General features: G+C 45.9%; 1 protein-coding gene across 1 annotated transcript in view; it reads right to left on the reverse strand.

Annotated features, from left to right (window-relative positions):
* MCMDC2 (minichromosome maintenance domain containing 2) overlaps positions 1-24,102 on the reverse strand; it is a gene marked incomplete at its 5' end in the record, with an annotated part of 2,309,393 nt that overhangs the window by 1,600,623 nt on the left and 684,668 nt on the right. The window lies entirely within an intron of this gene.

Here is a 24,102-nt window from a genome sequence, read left to right on the forward strand (position 1 = left end):
AATGATATTTGGGAGACATACATATATCCACTCATTGTTTCTTTGTGAATTGCTTATCCAGTGTCTCTTCTTAATCCTTTCTGACCTCCTCTGCTTGATTCTTATAGTTATCATGCACGGTAGCATTGTCGCCTCACAGTTAGACGTTGCCCGTTCGATTCTCAGTTAGAGCGTCTTCTGTGTGGCGACATGCGTGAATGGGCGTTCCTTTGTTGAAGGTTGTGCGTTAGGCCCGGCAGGCTAGCACGTAAAACTCTACTGCCAATCATTAGCAGACCGGAGTTCCGCTGTGGCGACCCCTAACTGGGAAAAAGCCGAAAGACACAAACAGACTTTAGAAAATGGTAATCCTTTCCTTTTGTCTGAAAAGGAAACAAAAATCTGGTCTGACTTTCTGAAATCTTTGGTCCTGTGCAAATAGAAGTGTAGATGTCTGTGTATATCTAGTTGATGCAATTTATATTCTGCTTTGCTGCTATAGTTGGGGAAGAACACTGGCAACTCAATAGATTGATTTAAATTGTTTTCTGAGCAAACTTTTGGTAAGAAGGAAGGATTAGTTCTTAAGGATACTCTGTCTTTGTTCAAAACTATATAAGGAGGGCGTACAGAAAGAGCTTGAAGTTCAGACACCCATCTAACGGAGGTAATGGCTATCAAGAAAAGAGTCTTCCATGATAAAAAACCTTATATCGTAGGATAATGCAGGTTCAAATGGTGACAAGATTAAGGCAGTTAGAATAAAATTTAGGTCCCAAGTGGCTGGAGGTTCTTTGATTGGGGTCTTAGCAGGAAGGTACTTTTCAAAAAGGCCTTGCATAGCCTATGGGACATAATAGACATTCCCATCTCCTCAATATGGAAATTAAATATGACTGCTAGCTGTACCCTGATGGTAGATGCTGCTGCACCTTCGTCAAAAAGATTGGCGAGAAATTCTAGAACTGCTGTGATAGAAGCTGTAAAGGGGTTTAAATTGTGCTTAACAGCATAGTATGAAAATCTTTTCCATTTAATAGAATACAGTTTTCTCATTGAAGGTTTGTGGGAAGAGATCAAGATATGTTTAACTGCAGGGGAAAAGTCAAAACACCTGGCTATTTGTGGAATTGGAGCAGCCATGCTGTCAACTTGAAGGCCTGGATGAACGGATGGAACATTCCCGATGAGTGGGTCAAGAGATCTGGAACTGGGTCCAGAATCCATGGTTCCTCCAGGAGATGGGCTCAGAGAAAGGGGAAACAAATTTGTCGAGGCCATTAAGGCGCAATGAGTATCATAGTGCTGTTCAATGTGCTGGCTTTCTGAAGTACATTGGGTATTAAGAGGAAGGGTAGAAAGGCATAAAGAAGTCCCGGGGGCCAATCGTGTATGAGTGCATCCCTTGGTGACTTCTCCAGGGGGGAATGAGGGCAAAGTAGCTGCTGCATTTGTCATTTATGGACGTGGCAAAAAGATCGCAGTAAGGCTGGCCCCATTTTAGGAAGATCTCTTCCGCAACTTCTTGTTTGAGGGACCACTCATGAGGCAACAAAATTGCTCTGCTGAGTTTGTCCGCTGTCACGTTGGATTTTCCCAGGATGTGGGTTGGTATCAGAAAACGTTGAGAAGAGACAGCCCATTGCCATACCCATTGTGCTTCTCGACATAGGGGATATGATTTGGTTCCTCCCTGTTTATGTACCACACTATTCACATGTTGTCTGTTTGAACTGCAATAGTTCCTATCGGGAGAGAGTCCTGGAATGCTTGGAAAGCATATAGCACCACTCTCATCTCTAGGACATTGATATGCAAGTGGCTCTCATGTTCTTGCCATAAGCCGTGAATAAGAAGTTATGTACCTACCATAACATTCCATGTTAGTTGTCTTCATCTCGCCTTCTTTCTTGCTGTTTGGGGATAGGAGCCGATCCTCGGCTCTGACTCGAACATCTTCAATAGCTCGAGAGCTGTTTACTGGCTCGAGGCTACCCGTTATCCCATGATGCCTAGTGATAGCTACCCAGATCTCATTTGAAATAGCTAATCCAGACATAATAAGAAAGAAACCAGTTATCAAAATACTGGTTGTTCCATGCATTCTAATATCTAGAATAGGTTAGGAAGACCTGGCCAGATGAATAACAATGAAAGAATACTCAGCCAGTGAAAAAAAGGAACGCCTCTCAATCCACTAGGATGGGGGACAGAGGGAGGAACACAAGAAAGAAGGCGAGATGAAGACAACTAACATGGAACTTTATGGTAGGTACATAACTTCTTAATGTTAAGTTGTCTATCTCGCCTTCATTCTTGCTGTTTGGGACAGCGTCCCTAACATGTAACACCCTGGGTGGCTCAGTGGAACAGACTCTTCAGAACAGTGGAACCAAAGTCAGCTCTGCTCTGGGAGACCATATCCACCTTGTAATGAGAAATAAAGGTATGAGGGTTTGCCCACGTGGCAGCTGCACAGATAGAATCCATGGGCAACCTAGACTGAAAGGCTACGGAGGTGGCTAACGCCCTAGTAGAATGACCTTTTGGATTAAACTGGTAATTCCTTGTTCCTTAACTGGTAAATAAAAGTAATAGTGTGGGACAACCATCTGGATAAGGTCACCTTGGAAACTGGGAGACCTTGTTTGTTTAAGGCATAAGAAAGGAATAATTGGTTTGACTTTCTTATTTCTTTAGTTCTCTGCAGGTAAAAATGCAATTGTCTATGAACGTCTAATTGGTGAAGTTTGTACTCTGTCTTGTTGCTATGATTTGGGAAGAACACAGGGAGATCTATAGATTGGTTTAAATTATTTTCTGAGCAGACTTTAGGAAGAAATGAAGGATTAGTCCTCAGAGCAACTCTGTCCTTGTGAAACACCAGGTAGGGAGGACGAACACATAGTGCTTGAAGTTCTGAGACATGCCTAGCTGAAGTGATAGCTACCAGAAAGTGTCTTCCAAGATAGAAACTTGATGGAGAAGGATGCTGCTGGTTCAAAAGGAGGCAGAATTAAAGAAGTTAGGACTAAATTAAGGTCCCAAGGGGGAGGGGGATCTCTCACTGGAGGTCTAAGAAGAGATGTTCCTCTCAGAAAGGCTTTACAGAGCTTATGAGACATAATGTTAGCATTTGACAAACCAATATGAAAATTAGAAATGGCCGCTATTTATACCCTAATCATAGTGGAAGCGGTCCTGGAGTGAAACAGTTGTGCCAGGAATTCCAGAATTTCATGGACCGGGGCTGAGAAGGGATCCACATTCCTAGACTCTGCCCAACAAGAAAAACATTTCCATTTGCTAGCATAAGTTTTTTCTAGTTGTAGACTTATGAGAGGAGACGATAATCTCACGGACTGCTGGGGAAATGCTGGGAAGCCTGGCTAAGATTGGAAGTGGAGCAACCAAGCTGTGAGCTGGAGAGTATGGAGGGATTGATGCAACCCACCTGATTGATGAATCAGGAGATCTGGAATTGGGTCCAGAGTCCGGGGCTGATCGAGAAGGTAATGGTGCAGGAACGGGAACCATATCTGTCGAGGCCAGTAGGGGGCAATGAGGATCATTTTGCAACCCAACAATTTTGCTTTCTATATGAGTTTCGGTATCAGGGGAAACGGAGGAAAAGCATAAGGAAGTCCCTGAGGCCAATCGTGGACTAGAGCGTCTCTGGGTATGTAACCTGGAAGCGGAAGAAGGGAGAAGTAGTTGTTGCATTTGCTGTTGAAGGGGGCGGCAAACAGATCGCAGCAAGGCTGTCCCCATTTGCGGAAAATAAGATCCGCAACTTCCTGATTCAGAGACCACTCATGAGGCATGAGGATAGCTCTGCTGAGCCTGTCCGCTATGACGTTGGATCTCCCAGGGATGTGCGTCACAATCAGAAAACATTGGGAGGAAATCGCCCACTGCCAAAGTCTGAGTGCTTCTTGACACAGGTGGTAAGATCTGGTTCCACCCTGCTTGTTGATGTACCACACCACTGACATGTTGTCTGTTTGAATTGCAATGGTCCTGAAAGGAAGAGAGTCTTGAAGAGCTTGCAACACTAAGATTAAGGCTCTCATTTCTAGGACATTTATGTGCAGATGGTACTCGTGAGGTTGCCAAGTGCCTTGGACTGTCCTGCTCAGATAATGCCCCCCATCCTATCAGGGAGCCGTCTGTCGTCACTGTGGCTACCGGAGGGGGTTGTATGAAAGGTCTGCCCTGAGTAACTAATGGGGAGACCATCCACCAAGAAAGGTGTCTTTTGCATGCCTCTTTGATCAGGATCATGTGAGACATGGGAAGCTCTTGGAAAGACCACTGCATGAAAAGAAGCCACTGAAGAATTCTCATGTGGAAGCCCGCTAGTGGGAGTAGAAGAATGGCAGCTGCCATGGAGCCCAGAGTTTGAAGGACATACCTGACTTGGATCCTTTTGCTCTGCTCTGCATTAGAATTTGCACTTGTTGATGAATTGTGGACACTCTTTCTAGTGGCAACCTTGCGAACATATCCCTTGTGTTTTAGTCTGCTCCTATGTAAGTGATAGTCTGACAGGGCAACACGGCAGATTTTTTGAAATTTATTGTAATACCTAGCTGGGTGCAGGATGTGATTGTATAATCCCTCGCTTGTAGGAGTTGATGCCTGGTGGTAGCAGTGAGGAGCCAGTCGTCTAGATATGGAAACACCTGGAATCCTTGATGTCATAGGTGAGCCATGACCACTGACATACATTTGGTGAACACCCTGGGGGCTGTGGTGAGACCAAAGGGCAGAGCTCTGAACTGGTAATGACTGGCTCCCACCCGAAAGTGAAGAAATCTCCTGGATCGTCTGTCCATGTTGATATGGTAGTACGCGTCCTGAAGATCTATTGAGCACATCCAATTGTCCTGACCCAGGAAGGGTAGAATGGACTGTAGTGTGACCATCCAAATCTTTTTTCTTTGTACAGATTTGTTTAGTCTGCTGAGATCCAGAATCAGTCTCCAGTCCCCTGTCTTTTTTGGTACTAAAAAGAACCTTGAGTAAGTTCCGGATCCGTGCTGGTCTGCGGGAACTTCCTGGATGGCTCTTTTTTTTAGCAGTTTTGAAACGTCTATTACTGCTTGCTCCTTAAGATTGGGTGGAACATCTGGAAGGGTCTTCCTTGACTGTAAGGGGGGTTGATGGAAGGGAATTTTGTAACCTCTGGATATAATGGACTGTACCCATCTGTCTTGTGTTAAACTTTGCCAGGCTTTTTGGTACAGTGACAGTCTTCCCCCGACTGCCTCCAGAGATGAGCAGCCAGGCAACCCTTCAGGGATGCTGGAAAGGCTTATCAGAGAAAGATTCTCTGTAGCCATGGTTCTGTGGACCCCCTCTGCCACGAGGGCAGCATCTATTAATAGAAGTTATGTCCTTACCATAACGTTCCATGTGGAGTGTTCATCTCGCCTTTGTTCTTACACATGGGTTCGGAGCCGATCCTCGGCTCCGTCGCCTCTTGCAAGCTCTGCATCGAGAAGAAGCTCGAGACAATCTAATACCCACAATCCCCCTCTGCCTTTACCTCAGATCTAGTTTGCAAGCAAACCAATCTATATAAAAGCACATTCATGCTTACACACATAACATATCTAAACAGACACATATAAACATATATGTGTATGCCAACTATGTACACAGAATAATAGCAGTAGCAAAAATGCTTCTGGCCAGGCATCAAAGAACGTTCTTCCTAAGGGTGGGAGGGTGGGACTGTAAGAACAAAGGAGATGAACACTCCACATGGAACGTTATGGTAAGGACATAACTTCTATATGTGATAGTGTTCAATCTTTGTTCTTACACATGGGTAGCCCCTAGCTCCTTGATCCTGAGGAACTCACGGAAGGACGTTCTTGAGCACAGTGGAACCAAAGGTTGCCCTGTCCCTAGAAACCTTGTCTACTTTATAATGAGAAATAAATGTATGTGGCTTAGACCAGGTAGCAGCCGCACAAATAGCATCCAGAGGTAGGCGAGCTGCATGAGCCAAAGACGTAGATATCGATCTTGTGGAATGTCCTTTGGGTTTGTGTAAAAGGGGTTGATCTGCAGAATCATAGACATAGATTATACAATCCGTTAACCATTTAGAAAGAGTTCTTTTGGTAACTGCAAGTCCTTTCCTGCTATCAGCAAAAGCCACAAAGAGTTGATCTGTTTTCCTGTGATCTTTTGTTCTATCCAAATAAAACCTTAGCTGTCTGTGAACATCTAATTTGTGTAACATATACTCCATTTTGTTGGAGTGGTTTTGAAGAAAGTGGGTAATTCAATGGACTGATTAATATTGTTAATGGAACATACTTTAGGGAGGAAGGATGAATTGGTTCAAGAGAAACTCTGTCAGAGTGAAAGATCAAATAAGGGTGCTTGATGGAGAGAGCCTGAAGTTCAGACACTCGTCTAGCAGAAGTAATGGCTACCAGAAAGAGAGTTTTCCAGGCCAAAAATTTTAATGGGCAAGAAGAGGCAGGTTCAAAGGGGCAACATTAATTTAGATAGCAACAAGTTTAGACTCCAAGGTGACGAGGAGATCTGACCGTGGTCTAATATGAAAAACTCCTTTTAAAAGGCTTTACAAAGTCTGTGAGCCATAACAGGAGCTCCACATTCTTCCACATGGAAATTGAAATGGCAGCCAATTGAACTTTTAGAGTAGCAGGAGAAGCACCCTGATGAAATAAGTCTGTTAAGAACTCTAATATCTTATTCAAAGGAGCTATAAAGGATCCACATGGTGTGCCTTCAGAAAACAAACCGCTTCCATTTGCTAGTATATGTTTTCGTAGTGGAAGCTTTATGAAGCCACTAATATATCCTGGACTGCTGGTGACAAAAGATCAGACCTGGCTAAGTTGGAATTGGAGCAGCCAAGCTGCTAGATGGAGTGACAGGAGCTGGATGGGGAACCCCTGACGAGTGAGTCAATAGATCTGGTTCTGGGTCCAGAATCCAGGGTCCCCGAATGCAGTGTATTTTCAGGAAGGGAAACCAAATTTGATGAGGCCAGAATGGAGCAATGAGGATTATCGTCCTGTGTAGGTTCCTGGCTTTCTGGAGAAACTTGATATCAGAGGAAATGGGGAAATGCGATAGGAGTCCCGGGGCCAATCAGAAACCAGTGCGCCCTGGGGACTTCTGGAGGTAATAGGGCAAAGTAGCTCCTGCATTTGGCATTCATTGGAGACGCAAACAGGTCGCAGGAAGGCTGGCCCAAAAATCCTTTCCGCCACTGACTGTTTTAGAGACCACTGCGGTAACAGAATTGCTCTGCTCAGCCTGTCGGCTATGACGTTGGATGACCCGGGATGTGCGTGTTAATAGACTCCGCCACTGCCAAATTCTCATGGCCTCTCTGCATAGTTGATAGGACTTGGTTCCCCTTGTTTGTTTATGTACCAGACTACCGACATGTTGTCCGTCTGAACCGCAATAGTCCCTAGAGGAAGGAGGGGAGCAAAGTGTTGCAACGCTAGAAACACTGCCCTCAACTCTAGAACATTGATGTGCAGATTGTACTCCAAATTGGTCCATCGCCTTTGGACTGTCTGTCCCTGAAAGATGCCCCCACCCTATCAGGGAAGCGTCCGGTCACCGTAACTGTGGGCGTGGGTAGCACAAACGGCCTCCTGGGAAAGGTTGCACGTTTGAAGCCACCAGTTTAGATCTGTTTTGCAAGTCTTTGTTATAAGAATCTCGTGTGTTAGAGGTAGTTGTTGAAATGACCATTGAGCAAACAGTAGCCATTGTAGGACTCTCATGTGCAGCCTTCCCAGGGAATTGCAATAAGGGAGGCTGACATGAGGCCCAACACCTTCAGTACTAGTTTTGCAGGAGATTTCCTTGACAAGAGTAGAAGACGATGTGAGTCTGCAGTGATAATATCCTTTCTGGGGAGCTTCAGAATTAATTGACGTGTGTTTAACTCTGCTCCTATGAACAAGATATTTTGTGATGGCTGAAGTAAGGATTTTCCGAAATTTACGGAGATCCCTAGGTGAACACACAGTTAAAGAACATAGTCTCTGGCCTGCAGTAGTTGGCCGGGTGGTGGAAAAGGAGCCAGTCGTCCAGATATGGAAACACCTGGAATCCCTGACGTCTCAAGTGAGACGCTACCACTGCCATACATTTGGTGAAGACCCTGGGGGCTGAGGTCAGACCAAAGGGCAGGGCTCGAAATTGAAAGTGACTGGCTCCCGAAGCGGCGCAAATGATCTCTGGATGCCCTGGCCATTTTGATGTGGTAGTATGCATCCTCTAGATCTATTGAGCACATCCACTCGTCCTTCTGTAAGAATGGAAGGATCGATTGAAGCGTGACCATTCGAACTTTTCTTTCTTTGACGAAAGTATTGAGGTAGCTTAGGTCTAGAATGGGCCTCCAGTCCCCTGTTTTCTTTGGAACTAAAAAGAACCTTGAGTAAGTCACTGCTCCTTGCTGGTCCGCTGGGACTGGCTGGATGACTCTTTTTCTAGCAGCTTTGAAATTTCTAAAGCTGCTGGCTCGCAGATGGGGCGGTACATCTGGGAGTCTTTTCTTTGGAATGGGATAGGATAGGAAGGGTATGGAGTAACCTCTGGTAACCACGCTTTTACCCACTTGTCTGTAGTTATACCTTGCCAGGCCTGAGGGTATAAAGCTAAGCGACCCCGACTGCCTCCAGAGCAGGACAGTCGGGCCTCCTCTCAGGAGTGCTGGAAAGGTTTACCAGGAGTGTATCCCTGTCACCTTGATGTTGCGGACCCCTCTGCCGCCAGGGCGTCTTCCACCTCTGCCCCTCCTCTGCCTCTAGAGGGAGCATCACCCTGTGTGCCTGAGAAAGACCCTTGGGGTTTTCAAACCACATTTTCCCACCGCTGCCCCATGGGGACGGTCTAGTTGGGGTGGAAAACGGACTCCGACAGCAGACAGAGTCTTTCCTCTTGTTCACACCGGGTAAGGGTCTCCTTTACTTTGGGGCCAAAAGAGTGGCACCGCAAATGTTGTAAAGAAAGACTTGAAGGCTTCCAGAAAGGAGCATAGGCGCATCCAGGATTGTCTCTGAAGAGCAATCGCTGAAGTGCTGCCCTACTCGAACCTTCGCCGCGTAAGAAATCAGCCTCATGGACGAGTTAACAATCGATGTTAGGGTATTAAGTTGCGCTGTCACTTTTTCTGAGACAGCTGCATCTGCAGTACCCTGGAGGGTATCTCCCAACTCTTTGACTAGATCCCTCTGCAGACGTGTAAAATGGGTCAAATAGTTCAGGGACCGCATGGAAAAAGCCGCTGAACTAAAAATGCGCTTCCCATATCTATCCATCGTCCTAGAATCTTTATTAGGCGGATGGACAGACGAAGAAGACTCCGACATCTCCTTTTCGTGGCTGCAGCCACCACCATAGCCTACTGGAACTCCTTTTGTAAGGTAGGACTTATCCTGAGGTGCTGTGATGTACTTGTTCGGTTTCCTTGGAACAGGTTCCACTGTGTCAGGAGCCCGCCCCCTTGAGCAATAAGTTCCATTAGTTCGGCGGAGTGACCCAGGAGGAGGAAGGGCGAGCACCAAATGCCTTCAGCAGAACTGACTCATCCTCAGAAGGGGAAGGGACTGCCAGTCACCTCTCTGTTTCAGGATCTCCAAAATGTCTGAAAAGAGACATCTTCTGAAGGTGACTTAGGGGACCCTCTGACTCATCTAAGTCAGTATCAGATGTTATGGATTCCTGTGGAGAATCCAAGTGTCTCCTCTTACACAGTCTCTTCCTAGGGACTTCCTCGTGGGAAGCATCCGAAGAAGCCTCGAGGAAGAGGGGGGCACCAGGGGTGGCTGAGACACTGGTGCCCGACGCTTGGATGTGGCCGTGGGTGCAGATGAAGACAAAGGCCCTTTATGGGGAGGAGAAACTGCTTCCACTGATGTGGTTGTCTGGGTAGACAAGACCTTCCTCATCAGGTCGAACGCCCCGGTCCCGCCGATCAAGAGTCCCCGGTTCAAGAAATGGGAAGAATCCTGACACGGGCACAAGGCATCGACCCGAGGACGGAGCCGAATCGATCCGTGCCGAGGCCCGAGGGAGAGTCGGAACCGACACGCCGGTTCGACTCGCCCCGGAACCAAGAACAGACCGTCGGCTCGAGACTCCGGAGTCGAGGTAAGGGGAACAGACCAAGAAAAGGACGGTTCTGGACCCGAGGGCTCCACAATCAGCAGATCAGCCTCTTCCGGCTCCAAAGACTGAATCGGTCTCGGAGGAGGAATGGATGGAGATACAGGAAGGCCTTCAAGTTTCGACACCAACTGGGTGGAAACCAAAATAAGTTTAGAGAGGAATGCTCCAACAACTTCTGCACCACGCGATCCACATCGACATCCGAAAGTTTGGAGGAAGAACGGGTCGAAGGAACCGAAGACGGAGCCGACCTCAATATGGTCCATCACCGGTTCCAAGACTCGAGGCTCAGGAACCGACACCAGTTGAACACTCGCCCGAAGTCTGTGGAACCGGTGATCTAACCTTTGAAGAAGAGCTCAGAGCCGATGACTTAGGCTCTTCGATTCCTTAGAGGACTTGATGCCTGGTCAGAAGCATCCAAAGCCTCTTGGAAAGCTGGTTTCAGTAGACCTCTGTCCATCAGTTTCCTGCGCCTATCTGTCATGACCCTCCCACTAAAAGAGTGACAGATGGAGCAATCCTCTTGTAAGTGAAGAGGGCCAAGGCAGTAGACGAGGAACTGTGGTTGTCAGTGACCGACATTTTTTGGCCACACTGACAACGTTTGAAACCAGACTTTGCTTTCTCCGACATAGTATAACACTATATAACTACAGAAAAACACAGTCAATCCGAGTAAAAGTCACAATCAGGTTAATGTCAAATCCGTTAAATTGTCTCAATATGGTAGATGTGAAGGGAGTAGGCCCGATACAAAAATACCGAAAATAAGGTTAACGGTACCAAGGAATTACGGAACCACAACACAATCACACTTGTTAATACAGATAATATCAACTAGAATATATTTCTTAAGAAAATACAACAAAAAAAGTTATATCTTAGCTTAGAAACTCTCGAGCTAGCTCCCAACGATGCGTATGCAGCAGCGGCAAACTAGATCTGAGGTAAAGGCAGAGGGGGATTGTGGGTATTAGATTGTCTCGAGCTTCTTCTCGATGCAGAGCTTGCAAGAGGCCGGCACGGAGCCGAGGATCGGCTCAACCCATTAAGAACAAAGATTGAACACTATCACATTTATTGTTTCCCCCTCTGCCTCTGGAGGAAAATCACTACTTGTGTCAGGCAAGGCTCCCTGAGATTTACGGAACCACATCTTCCCACTCTTCTGACCCTTGGGGTAAGGTCTAGAGGGAGTGGAAAAACGGACTTCCATGGCAGAGAGAGTCTTGCCTTCTTGCTCACACCTAGTCAACATGTCTTTTACCTGTGGCCCAAAGAGAAAGGAGCCATCAAAGGGGGGTATTGGTGAAGGACACTCGAAAGGGTTCCGCAAAGTGACACAGCTGCATACACGCATGCCTCCTAAAGGCTACACCCGTGCCCATGGCTCTACTCGCTCCATCGGCTGCATAGGAAATGAGCCTCATGGAGGAGTTAACTACAGAATTAAGCATCACTAGCTGGGAAGCTACTTTGGCTTGTGCTCCCTCAGCTGTAGGATCTTGAAGGGTACCCCCAAGCTCTTTAAGGAGATCCCTATGAAGTCGAGTAAAATGACTTTGGTAATTCAGTGACCTCATGGAGAAGGTCGCTGAAGCAAATATTCACTTTCCGTACCTGTCCATCGTCCTAGACTCCTTGTTAGGGGGATGAACAGATGAAGAGGTCTCCGCTAACTCTTTTTTGGTGGCTGCTGCTACCACCATGGCATCAATGGGCACACCTTAGAAAGGAATTAATTATTCTGGGGGCTGTAATAAATTTACCAGGTCTCCTCGGAGTTGGTTCCACTGTGTCTGGAGCTGACCAAGCCTTTCGAGCCACTACGGACATAAGTGGGTTGAAAGGCGGAGAAACCCAGGAGGTGGAAGGTCGGGAACCGAAAGCATCCAGGAATGCAGACTCATCCTCGGTAGGGGCTAGGGGATTCCAGTTCCCCCCCCGCCTAAGCATTTCCAGGATGTCTGAGAAGGAAACATATTCAGAGGGGGAACTTGGGGACCCTTCTGATTCATCTAAGTCTGTATCAAAAGTGACAGATTCAGGGGAGTCAAAGTGCTTCCTCTTGCACTTCTTCTTCCGTGGGGGCTCTTCTGAGTGATCAGGGGAGGCCTCGGAAGAAGAGGAAACACCCAATGGGGTGTCCTGGAGCATTGGTTCCCTACGCTTGGGGTCTGGAGGAGGAGCAGAGGTTGGCACAGACACTACGGGGGACAGAGCCAGTGGGGCTGGTAGTGGAGCTAACTCGGGGGACAGCACAATCTGCATGACCTCAAAGGCATCCCTGCCTTGAGGCAGAGAAAGCTCCAGTTCCGAAGCAATAGGAATCTTTCTCCGTGTCGAGGGGTATGGCTCCAAGGCCGATGTTGGAGCCGAGCTCACCTGCGCCAATGCTCCGAGACGGAGAACGGGGTCAGACAAGGGTCCGATGTCACTCGCCCCCTTGGAGCTGACGAGGGAACCCCGGCATCCAGTTCCCTCGATGGAAGGTACCACTGAGGTAATTGGAGCTGACGTCAGAACTGAAGGAGATATAGTTATCAGAGCCGACGGTTCCACTACTCGATCCCCAAGGAACTCCGGCTGTGAGCTCAATGGAGTCAGAGGAGGAACAGAAAGGGAGGTGGATGGAGTCGATACCTGTTGAGGAGGGCTAGACAACATTTTAGCTAGTGCCTGTGATTTTAGCAACCTACTTACTACTCTCTCCACATCATGATCTGACAGCCTAGAGGATTGAGAGGAGTGTGAAGAGTGGTGGCTATGTTCACTTTGCAATAATGGAGAGCCAGGAGCCGAATGAACTGACTCTAACAAAGGGGACCTCAGCCTTTTATGGCTCCGAGATGGCTCTGAAACATCCGATGGAGCCGACAGAGGGGTTGTCTTGTTGGTGCCAGCCAGAACCGACATACTGGGTAAATCCTGTACCGGGGTTGGCTCCGAAGATGGAGCCGACGGTTTAGAGGATTTTGGGGATTTCACTGGCTGTGAACTCTTTACCGGTGAATCCTGAAGTTTTAACAGACCCCTAAGGATCAATTTGTTCTTCTGTTCTTGCAGGACTCTTGGACTAAAGGCATGGCAGATAGAACAAGAGTCCTGCAGGTGAACAGCACCCAAACAATAAACGCAACTACTGTGCCCATCTGTCAGAGACATTTTCTGACAGCATGAGTCACACTTTTTAAATCCAGAAACTTTAGCTTCTTTAGACATATCAACCAAGCACCAGAAAAGAAACACAGATAGAAAAAATTTCTACTCTAGTCAACAACAGACTATGTAAAAAATATATAAAACATACTCCCTTTAAACAGAGGAAAGGAGAGCCTCTAAGTTAAATGGCTTCCTTGGAAAGGGACTGGGGGAGGGGAGAACTCTCTAACTTAAATGAGTTCTACTAAAAGGGACTAAAGGAGAACAAGGTACTCAACAACAAAACTAGTAAATAAAACTAAGAAAAGGTAAATTATCTAATAGTTTTATGAAGTATAAGAATATATTTCTACACAAAAAATTTGAAAATACAAACCTGAGCCAGAAAACGACACACTTCACAGCTGAAGCAGCAAACGAGATCTGGGTAGCTATCGCTAGGCATCATGGGATAAGGGGTAGCCTCGAGCCAGTAAACAGCTCTCAAGCTATTGAAGATGGCCGAGTCAGAGCCGAGGATCGGCTCCGATCCCCAAACAGCAAGAATGAAGGCGAGATAGACAACTTAACATCAGTCTTTCCAAGATAATGGCCCCCACCTGATCTGGGAAGCATCTGTGGCCAGTACAGCAGTTGGTTGTGGGAATCCAAATGGGCAGCCCAAGAATAACTGGTTTGTTTGAAGTCACCAAAGAAGATTCTTCTTGCATGAATCTGTGATAATTATCTGATGAGACAGTGGTAGATCTTGCATGGACCATTGGGCAAAGATTAACCATTGGAGGACACTCATGTGGAGAAGTGCTAGAGGTACTAGAAGAATTGCCGCTGCCATGGTACCAGAACCTTTAGCACAGACCTGGCCTGAACTTTTCTTCTTGCTATCAAGCTCCTGATTTGATGATGTAGGGACTGAATTCTCTCGGGGGTAAGTTTTGCCATCATTTCTTTTTAATGCAACTCTGCACCTAAGAAAGTAATACAGTGTGAAGGGGACAAGGTAGATTTTTTGAAATTTATTGTAATGCCTAGCTTAGAACAGAGAAGCATGATTTTGTCCCTCGCTTGTAGCAGTAGATGCTTGGTGGTGGCAGTCAGGAGCTAGTCTTCTAGATATTTAAACACACGGAATCGTAGATATCCCAAGTGAGCTGTAACCACTGCCATGGATTTGGTGAACACTCTGGGGGCTGTAGTGAGACCAAATGGAAGGGCTCAAAATTGGTAATGACTGGCTCCCAGCCGAAAACATGTGTCTCCTGGATTGCCTGTCCATTTTTATATGGTAGTACACATCTTGGAGCTCTATCAAGCACATCCAATTGTCTTTCCTGAGAAAAGGGAATATAGACTGCAGTGTCACCATCTGGAACTTTGATTATTTTACAGACCTGTTCAATCTGCTGAGATCCAATATGGGTCTCCAGTCCCCTGTCTTTTTTTGGAACTAAAAAGAACCTTGAGTAAGTTCTGGATCTAATCTAGCCTGTGGGAACCTTTTGAATGACTCTTTTTTTTCTAGCAACTTGTGTATCTCTGATGTTGCATAGTTCCTCTGACCAGGTGGAATATCTGGGATGGACTGATTTACAGGGTGGGGGTGGAAAAGGGTATGTAATAACCTCTGGATATGAGTGTACCCATTTGTCTTGAGTGATTTCTAGTCAGGCATTTGGGTACAGTGACAAGTGTCCCCAGACTGCCTCCAGAGATGGACAGACGGGCCTCCATTCAGGACCACTGGAAGGGCTGGCCAGTGATCGTATCTCTGTCACCCTGATTCTTCAGACCCCCTCTGCCACAAGGTCAGCATCTTCCATTGTTACTCCCCCCCTCTGCCCCATGGGAAGTTTCACCACGTGTGTTGGAAAAAACTTTTTTTGATTTGTGGAACCACATCTTTCCATCTTTCTGACCTTTAGGATAAGGTCTAGTGGGGATGGAAAAATGGACTCCTATGGCAGACAAGGTTTTCCCTTCCTGTTCACATCTGGTCAAAGTTTCTTTCACTTTTGGCCCGAAAAGGGACGAGCCATCAAAGGGGGCATTGGTGAAGGAAGACTTGAAGAGTTCGGCAAAATTGCATAAACACATCCAGGAATGTCTCCTTAAGGAAATTCCTGTACCTGCTGCCCTGCTCATTCCTTCAGCTGCATATGAAATCAGTCACATGAAGGAGTTAACCACTGAGTTGAGGATGGAGAGCTGAGCGGAAACTTTATCTGTGATCACCCAAGCTACAGTACCCTGAAGAGTATCTCCCAGCTATTTTAGGAAATCTCTTTAAAGTCTTGTAAAATGGATCAAGTAATTCAGCGACTGCAGCATAAAAGCCTCTGAAGAAAAAAGCCTGCTTTCCATACCTGTCCATAGTCTGCAACTCTTTATTTGGAGGATGGACAGATGAGGAGGTCTCTGACAACTCCTTTTTGGTGGCCGCTGCCACCACCATCGCATCTACAGGGAAACCTTTGGTTAAAAATTAATTTATTGGGCTTCCACATAACAGGCTCCACTGTATCTGGAAAAGTCCAGGCCTTATGAGATATCACATTCATTAGTTGGTTGTAGGGAGGAGACACCCAGCAGGTGAAAGAGTGAGACCCAAAAGCCTCCAGGTATACCGACTCGTCCTCTGATGGGTTGGTGAGTTACCAGCCACCCCTCTGTTTAAGGATCTCAAGGATATCAACAAAGGAGACATCCTCAGAGGGGGGGACCATGGGGACCCTTCCTAATCATCCAGGTCAGTATCTGACATGACAGACTCAGGGAGTCTATGTGCTTCCTCTTGCACAATCTCTTTCAAGGGACTTCCTCAGAGGGGTACTCTGGTGAAGTTTCGGACGAGATGATGCTGCCCTCAGGGGGTTCCTGGGGCTCTGGGTGTCTATGCTTTGGGGGGAGTGAGGTGATGTTGAGACCAACACAGACACCTGGGAGGGAAAAGAACCTGGGCCAGAGAGTGGAGCTGTCCGGGGTGACAGCAGTCTCTCCATCAGCTCAAAAGCCCCTTGCTCCACTCTGAAGTGGTCCTTGGCTCCAAAGAGACAGAGGGCCAACCTCGAGGCAGAGCGGGCAGCTCCGAAGCCGATGTAGGAGCTGAGCTCAACCTCGCCAAGGCACCAAGGGGTAGCGTCAGATCAGGCAATTGTCCATGCCAACTCCCCTCCTCGAACCCAATGGGTGAACGTCGGCTCCTAGACTCCTCGAAATCTGATGGAACCGAGTAAGTTGGAGCAGATGTTGGAACTGACAGACCTAACAAAGGTCTCTGATCCAATGCCTCCACTACTATCGGACTCAAGATTTCTGGATTCAAAACCACAAGACGGGACGCAAGAAGAATCAAGGATGGGGATGGTGACTTGGATGGTTCTGATTCCTTTGGGGCAAGATCTGATAAAATTTTTGCCAGCGCCGGTGTTTGAAGCAGTCTCTTCACCACCCACTCCATGTCATCATCAGATAAGCTCCTAGAGGAACGGGAGGATAATGACGGAAATCTAGCCCTTTCCAATATGGGTGATCTCAGAATAGGAGTAACCGGCTCCAAGATTGGAGACCGTCTCGTTGTCAGCAACTCTGTCGGCTCCGAGGATATAGAAGGAGCCGAAGAGGCAGATTTTGGTTTGTCGGAGCCAAGAGCCCTTGGTTCTGAAGCAACCACTTTTTTAGGTGGCTCCGAGGCTGGAACCGAAACGACAAATCTTTTAACTTTTTCAGCTTTGGAAAAAGGAGATGATGATTTGGAGTTCTGAGATGCCTTTAAGGCTTCTGAGGATGGAACCTTTAATAAGCCCCTAACTGTAAGCTTATTTTTTCGCTCTAGCAGGACCCTGCTACTAAAATCATGACAAATGGTACACGGGTCTTGCAAATGGAGGGCACCAAGGCAATAAACACAGCTAGAGTGCCCATCTGTAACTGACACTTTTTGACTACACTGATCACATTTTTTAAACTCCAACTGCCTGGCTTCTTTATGCTCTTTTTCCTTTGACATGACTGGAGAAATAATATATTAACAATAGCAGCAATAACTACAAGCCTAAGTATCTAAGTTAACACTGCAAAACTGCTTTAAACCAAAAAGGGTAGCCTACTAAACTATGGAATGCACCACACAAGTATACATATAGATATATATATATATATATATATATATATATATATATATATATATATATGTATATATATATATATATATATATATATATATATATAGATTTACCATTAAAATGTTGCCGTGCAATTGCACGGCTATGAAGTATTCTAACAACACATGTTCGAATACTTCATATGTGAAGTTACATGAGTAAATGGTATATTTGCGAATGGACTGTGCATTCACAAATATAACGTCCGCTCATGTAAAGGGATCACGGTACAGTGCGGTTAGGGAAATACATCCCTTTCGTCGCTGTAGTGCGATCTCGGAGATGGACTAATAAGTTAGGGGATGTGTGGGGGGCACAGACCCCCACAGGGGGGTGCAGGGGCACCTGCCCCCCTGCATACACAGGAGATTAGGTGTAGGGATTAGGGAGTTGTGGTAAGGGTGGCATTGTTGTTAATGCCATAAAATGTCGCTGTCGACATTTTTGGCATAAACGGCTGTTTTTCGACATTAGGGCCATTCGTTTAGGTGCAGTTTTGGTATAACACTTCACTGTTTCGTACCGTTTTTTTTTTTTTACTTCCGAGATATTGATAGTAAACCATCATGCTCAGGGAAGATAACCCAGATCTTGTTTGCAAAATAGTAACACATTTGAAATTATATACAAAATCCCAATAGTAATATTTATGGCCTATGCCTCAGGAGGCAAGAACGGAAGCAGAGAATACAATCTGCCACCAATAAAAATTTCCTCTCGATCCTCCAGGAGCAAAGGTTGGGGGAAGGAGGGTGGAACACAAGAATGAAGGTGAGATTATGGACAACAAACCTGGAATATTATGGTGAGTACATAACTTCTTAATATTATGTTGTCCTATCTCGCCTTCATTCTTGCTTGTTGAGAGAGAGTCCTTAGCAGCTTCTTTCTTGGGTGGCTAAAGGGAATAAACTCTTCAGAACAGTGGAACCAAAGGAAGCCCTGTTCTGGGAAGCCACATCTACTTTGTAATGAGTGATAAAGGTATGAGGTTTGATCCATGTGGCTGCAGCACAGATTGAATCCATAGGTAATCTGGCATGAAAGGCAGTCGAAGCTGACATAGCTCTTGTTACGTGGCCTCTAATCTTTCCTGGCAGTTGTTTATGTTGAGAATTATATGTGTGGGTAATAGTGCCAGTAAGCCATTTTGATAAGGTAACTTTTGATATTGGTGCACCTTTTCTGTTTTCTGAGAAGGAGATGAATAACTGGTCAGATTTTCTAAATTCCTTTGTTCTATGCAAGTAGAAGCATAACTGTCTGTGCACGTCCAATTGGTGTAGCGAATATTCTGCCTTGTTGCCATATTTTGGAAAGAAAACAGGTAGGTCAATGGATTGATTTAAGTTGATTTCAGAACATACTTTGGGAAGGAACAAAGAGACTGTCTTTGTGAAAAACTAAGTAGGGAGAGCATATGGAGCTGAACAGAGCTTGAAGTTCCAAAACCCTCCTAGCAGAAGTAATGGCTACCAGAAAAGCTGTTTTCCAGGTTAGAAATTTAAGTTGGCAAGAGGAAGCTGGTTCGTATGGTGGGAGAATCAGAGTAGACAGTACCAAATTGAGGTCCCAAGGAGTTGGTGGTTCCCTTATTGGAGGCCTTATTAAGAATGTACCTCTCAGGAAAGCTTTGCATAATCTGTGAGACATTATTTTTGATCCCATGTCTCCTATGTGGTAGTTAGATATGGCGGCTAATTGTACTTGTATGGTAGCTGCTGCTGCACCTTCATTAAAAATTTCTGCTAAGAAATCTAAAATTGTACTTATGGGGGCTGTGAAGGGGTCTATGTGATTCTTAGAAGCCCAACAAGAAAATCTTTTCCATTTGCTAGCATAAAGCTTTCTAATTGTTGTCTTCTTATGAGCTGAAATTATAATATGTCTCACTGCAGGGGCTATGTCTGGAAGCCTGGCTAGGATTGGAAGTGGAGCAGCCAAGCTTTCAGTCTGAGGGTCTGGATAGAGGGATGGAGAGTTCCTGACTGATGAGTCAGAAGATCTGGTACCGGGTCAAGAATCCACATCTCTTCTTGAAGATGGGGCCATAGGAAAGGAAACCAGATCTGACGATGCCAGTATGGAGCGATGAGTATAAACCTGCAACTCAATGATTTGGCTTTTTGTAGAACTTTGGGGATTAAAGGGAATGGGCGAAAGGCATAAAGGAGTTCCAGGGGCCAATCATGAATGAGTGCATCCCTTGGTGACTCCCTTGGTGGGGGAATTAGGGCAAGGTAGCTGGTGCATTTGGTGTTCATGGACATGGCAGACAGGTTGCAGCAAGGCTGGCCCCACTTGCGAAAAATCTGGTTTGCAATTTCCTGTTTTAGGGACCACTCCTAAGGCATTAGAATTACTCTGCTCAATTTGTCCGCTATCACATTGGATTTCCCTGGAATACGCACTGCAATCAGAAAATGTTGAGAAGAGACTGCCCACTGGCATACTCTTTGAGCCTCTCGACACAGGGGGTAGGATCTGTTCCTGCCTTGTTTGTTGATATACCACACCAATGACATATTGCCTGTCTGTATTGCAATCGTACCTGGTGGAAGAAGTTCTGAAATGCTTGCAATGCCAGAAGCACCGCTCTCATATCTAGGACATTGATAGGCAAGTGGTACTCATGTTCCTGCCAATTTCCTTAGACAGTCTTTCCCAGATAATGCTGTCCCCACCCTATCTGGGAAGCACCTGTGGTCACTGTAGCTGCTGGTTGGGGGAGAATGAATGGCTTGGCTAGAGTTACCTGCATGGAATGAAGCCACCAATGTAGGTCTTTCTTGCAGGAGTCTGGAATGAAGATCTTGTGGGACACGGGTAACTCCTGCATGGACCAGTGAGCAAAGAAAAGCCACTGTAGGACTCTCATATGTAGATGTGCCAGAGATACTAATGTTATAGCAGCTGCCATAGTGCCCAAAACCTTTAGAACCAACTTTGCAAGTACTTTCTTTTTTGACAGCAAGATGGACACTTGATGTCACAGTGTCTGTACCCTGTTGTGAGACAGTTTTGCTACCATGTCTTCTGTGTTTAAGTCTGCTCCTATAAACGTAATATGCTGTGATGGCAACAAGGCAGATTTTTTGAAATTTCGAGCAAAGATGGACAGTGGTGTCTCTTGCCTTGGTTAGTAGATGCTCAGTGGTAGCAGTCAGGAGCCAATCATCTAAGTATGGAAACACCCGGAATCCTAGATGCCTCAAGTGAGTTGTGACTACTGCCATACATTTGGTAAACACTCTGGGAGCTTTAGTGAGACCAAAGGGCAGAGTTTGGAATAGGTAATGACTGGCTCCCAGCCAGAAGTGTAGATGTCTCCTGGATCACCTGTCCATTTTTATATGGTAGTACGCATCCTGAAGATCGATTGAGCAAATCCAATTGTCTTTTCCAGAAAGGGAAGTATAGACTGCAGTGTCACCATCCAGAATTTTTATTTTTTTTGGACTTGTTCAGCCTGCTGAGATCCAAGATGGATATTCAGTCCCCTGTTTTTTTGGAACTAAAAAGAACCTTGAGTAAGTTCCGGATCTGGTTTGGTCTACGGGGACTTCTTGGATGACACTTTTTATTAGCAACTTTTGTATCTCTAGAGTTGCTTGATCCCTTTGACAGGGTGGAATGTCTGGGACTGATCTTGTTTTGGGGGTGGGATGGAGAAGGGTATGTTGTATCCCCTGGATATTATTGACTGCCCCAATTTGTCTTGAGTGATATTTAGCCAGGCTTTTGGGAACAGTGATAATCTTCCCCCAACTGCCTCCAGAGGTGGACAGGTGGGCATCCTTTCAGGAGTGCTAGAAGGGTGTGCCAGAGAACATATTTCTGTCACCCTAATTTTGTGGGGTCTATATTAGATGATCGAACTTTCAACAGTTCGACTGTCATATGGTCGACACCATATAATCAAACTTTTAATTAAAAATTCGAACATCTAATTAAAGAAAACTACACAAATAACCTACCTGAACATTTTAAGCAGGGGGGCAAGCCACCCTGCACCCCCCCACATGGGGGGCTGCACCCCCCACACCCCCTGCTCTTTAAATATACCAACTCTGATATCGTACTATAGTGCAAAAAAGGGAAATCTTCCCATTCTGCCCCGTACTGAGATCCCCGTTAAAATGTTCAAACTTTCAAAAGTTCGATCATATGGTGTCAACCATATGACAGTCGAATTTTTGAAAGTTTGATATCTAATATAGACCCATTTTGTGGACCTCCCCTCTGCCGCAAGGTCGGTGTCTTTCTTTGTTATTTCCCCCACTCCCTCTGGGGGAAGATTCACCATATTCATCAGACAAAACTCTTTGAAATTTATGGAACCACATTTTCCCGCCCTTCTGGCCTTTGGGGTAAGGCCTGGTAGGGAGGGAAAAACGTACTCACACAGCAGACAGAGTCTTGCCTTCTTGTTTGCACCTGGTCAGAGTCTCCTTAACTTTTGGCCCGAACAAGGATGACCCGTCAAAAGGGGCATTAGTGAAGGAGACTTGAAGGGCTCAGCGAACTCGCAAAGGTGCATCCAGGAATGCCTCCTCATAGGTTCATAGGTTCATAGGTAGGTACTTGGCTATTGGCCCAAGGGCTTATATAAGCCTAGCTAAAAAGATACCCTTGCTTTTGCCACCCGAGAAAATTGTTTTCCTGTGCCCCTGTTGAGCAGAGCCACAGAAGTGATCCCCGGGGTGAATTTCCTATTTCTCATCCAATCATCAAGATTTTTCTTGAAGAGTGCTAATGAGGAGCTTTGTTTGATATAGATAGGTAGTTTGTTCCAGAGTATGGGAAGTCTCTGGGACAGGAATCTATTCCTCCAGCATATTCTGTTTATTGTGGTGACAAGGTTTAGGTCCCTAGAGCATGTAGCTCGGAGGGATTGGGATTTCTTTAAGTGGAGCATGTCCAACAGCTCTGGGTTTGACATAGCTTTGTATGTTAGGCAGAGATCACCTCTGAGTAGGCGTATGCAATGGAGTAAGGCTGGAGTTTTTTGAGACAGTTGGCATAGGGCATCTGTTTGAGGCCGGTAATCCCCTTTGTGAGATATTTCTGCGGCCTTTACAGTTATTGTAGATGTCTTGTGAGGTATATACCAAAAGGGGTGTTGTACTCCATAATGGATCTAATGCGTGACGAGTAGAGGGGGAACAATGACCTCTTTTTTCCTGGATGAGAAACCTTTTGTGATGAGGTGTGCCACGTAGAAGTATTTCCTGACTACTGTGGCGATGTGATTATCAAAGGAGAGACTACTTTCCACCTGTGTCTCAAGGTCTCATCATACTTTCGGTGTTAAGTAGACTACAGCTTATGTGGTAGTTCATAGGTACAGACTTTTTACCAAAGGGGATGACAATGCACTTTTTGGCATTGAGCTTGAAGCCATGGCTTTAACACCAGGTATCTGTCTCAGTGAGGCCCTTTTGTAGGATGTCCACACCATTAGGAGTTTTGATTATGGCTCCTAGTTTGCAGTCATCTGGGAACTTCATTAGCCAAAGACCTTCTGTCTTAGCCTGTACTTCAGAGAAGTAGATACCAAACAGGAGAAGACCCAGGACTGAACCCTGTGGTACTCCACTTGTCACTGGTCTGAAGGTGGATTTGGAGTCTGCTACTTTTACGGTGTAGGGTCTGTCAGTGAGCCGGTTGGCAACCCATCTTGTGACATAGGGATTTATACCTAGTTTAGTGAATTTATCTATAATTCCAGAGTGGGGGTTGGTGTTGAAAGCCTTGGTGAGATCTAGAAAGGCTGTGTGAACCACCTTACCCTCGTCTATGGCTTTGGTGACTGCTTCAAAGAAGTCTATCAGGTTTAGGAGACATGATCTGCCTTTTACAAACCCAAACTGGGTGGGGTCCAGAGTTTGGAGGTTACCAATGTCTTTGTTTTTAAGTTCCATGATGATACGTTCCATGGCCTTGCAGACCAGGCTTGTCAGGCTAATGGGGCGGTAGTTTCCAGGGTCCGTGGTGGCTCCCTCTTTGTGGAGTGGGATAACTGTTGCTGTGCGCCATTCAGTGGGCAAAAAGCCTGAGGTGAGGCTATGATTGAACATGGTACTTAGGTGGGGTGCCAGTTCGTTCTGTAGTTCATGTAGAATGCAGCCTGGGATGTTGTCAGGTCCCATGGATGCTGTGTTCTTGACTTTGGAGAGTGTGGTTTTTACCTGTGCAGCCGTGATTACAGGAACTTTGCATTTTTCCAGTATAGAGATGGGCCCTTTAGGGGGTGAGAGGGGGGGTAAAGTTAGCACTGAACCTATCTGCCAGGATGTTGGCAATATCAGTTGGTTCTGTATATTTAGTGTGATTGTGCTGTAACTCAAAACAGATCTGAGTGTTGCCATTAAGATTCTTGACATAGCTATAGAATGCTTTGTACTAGCTTCCCTACTCGCACCATCGTCTGCATAAGAAATGAGCCACATAGAGAAGTTGACTACTGAATTTAAGGTTGCAAGCTGGGCAGTCACCTTGTCTGAAATCTATCTAGCTGTGGAACCTTGGGGGGGTATCACCTAGCTCCTTTAGGAGATCCCTCTGAATTCTGGTAAAATGGGTCAAATAGTTTAGCGATCTGAGTGTAAAA

Source organism: Protopterus annectens, chromosome 3.part1 (assembly GCF_019279795.1).
Source record: "Protopterus annectens isolate FY-2018-M chromosome 3.part1, PAN1.0, whole genome shotgun sequence".
In the NCBI taxonomy this organism is placed as follows: Eukaryota; Metazoa; Chordata; order Ceratodontiformes; family Protopteridae; genus Protopterus; species Protopterus annectens.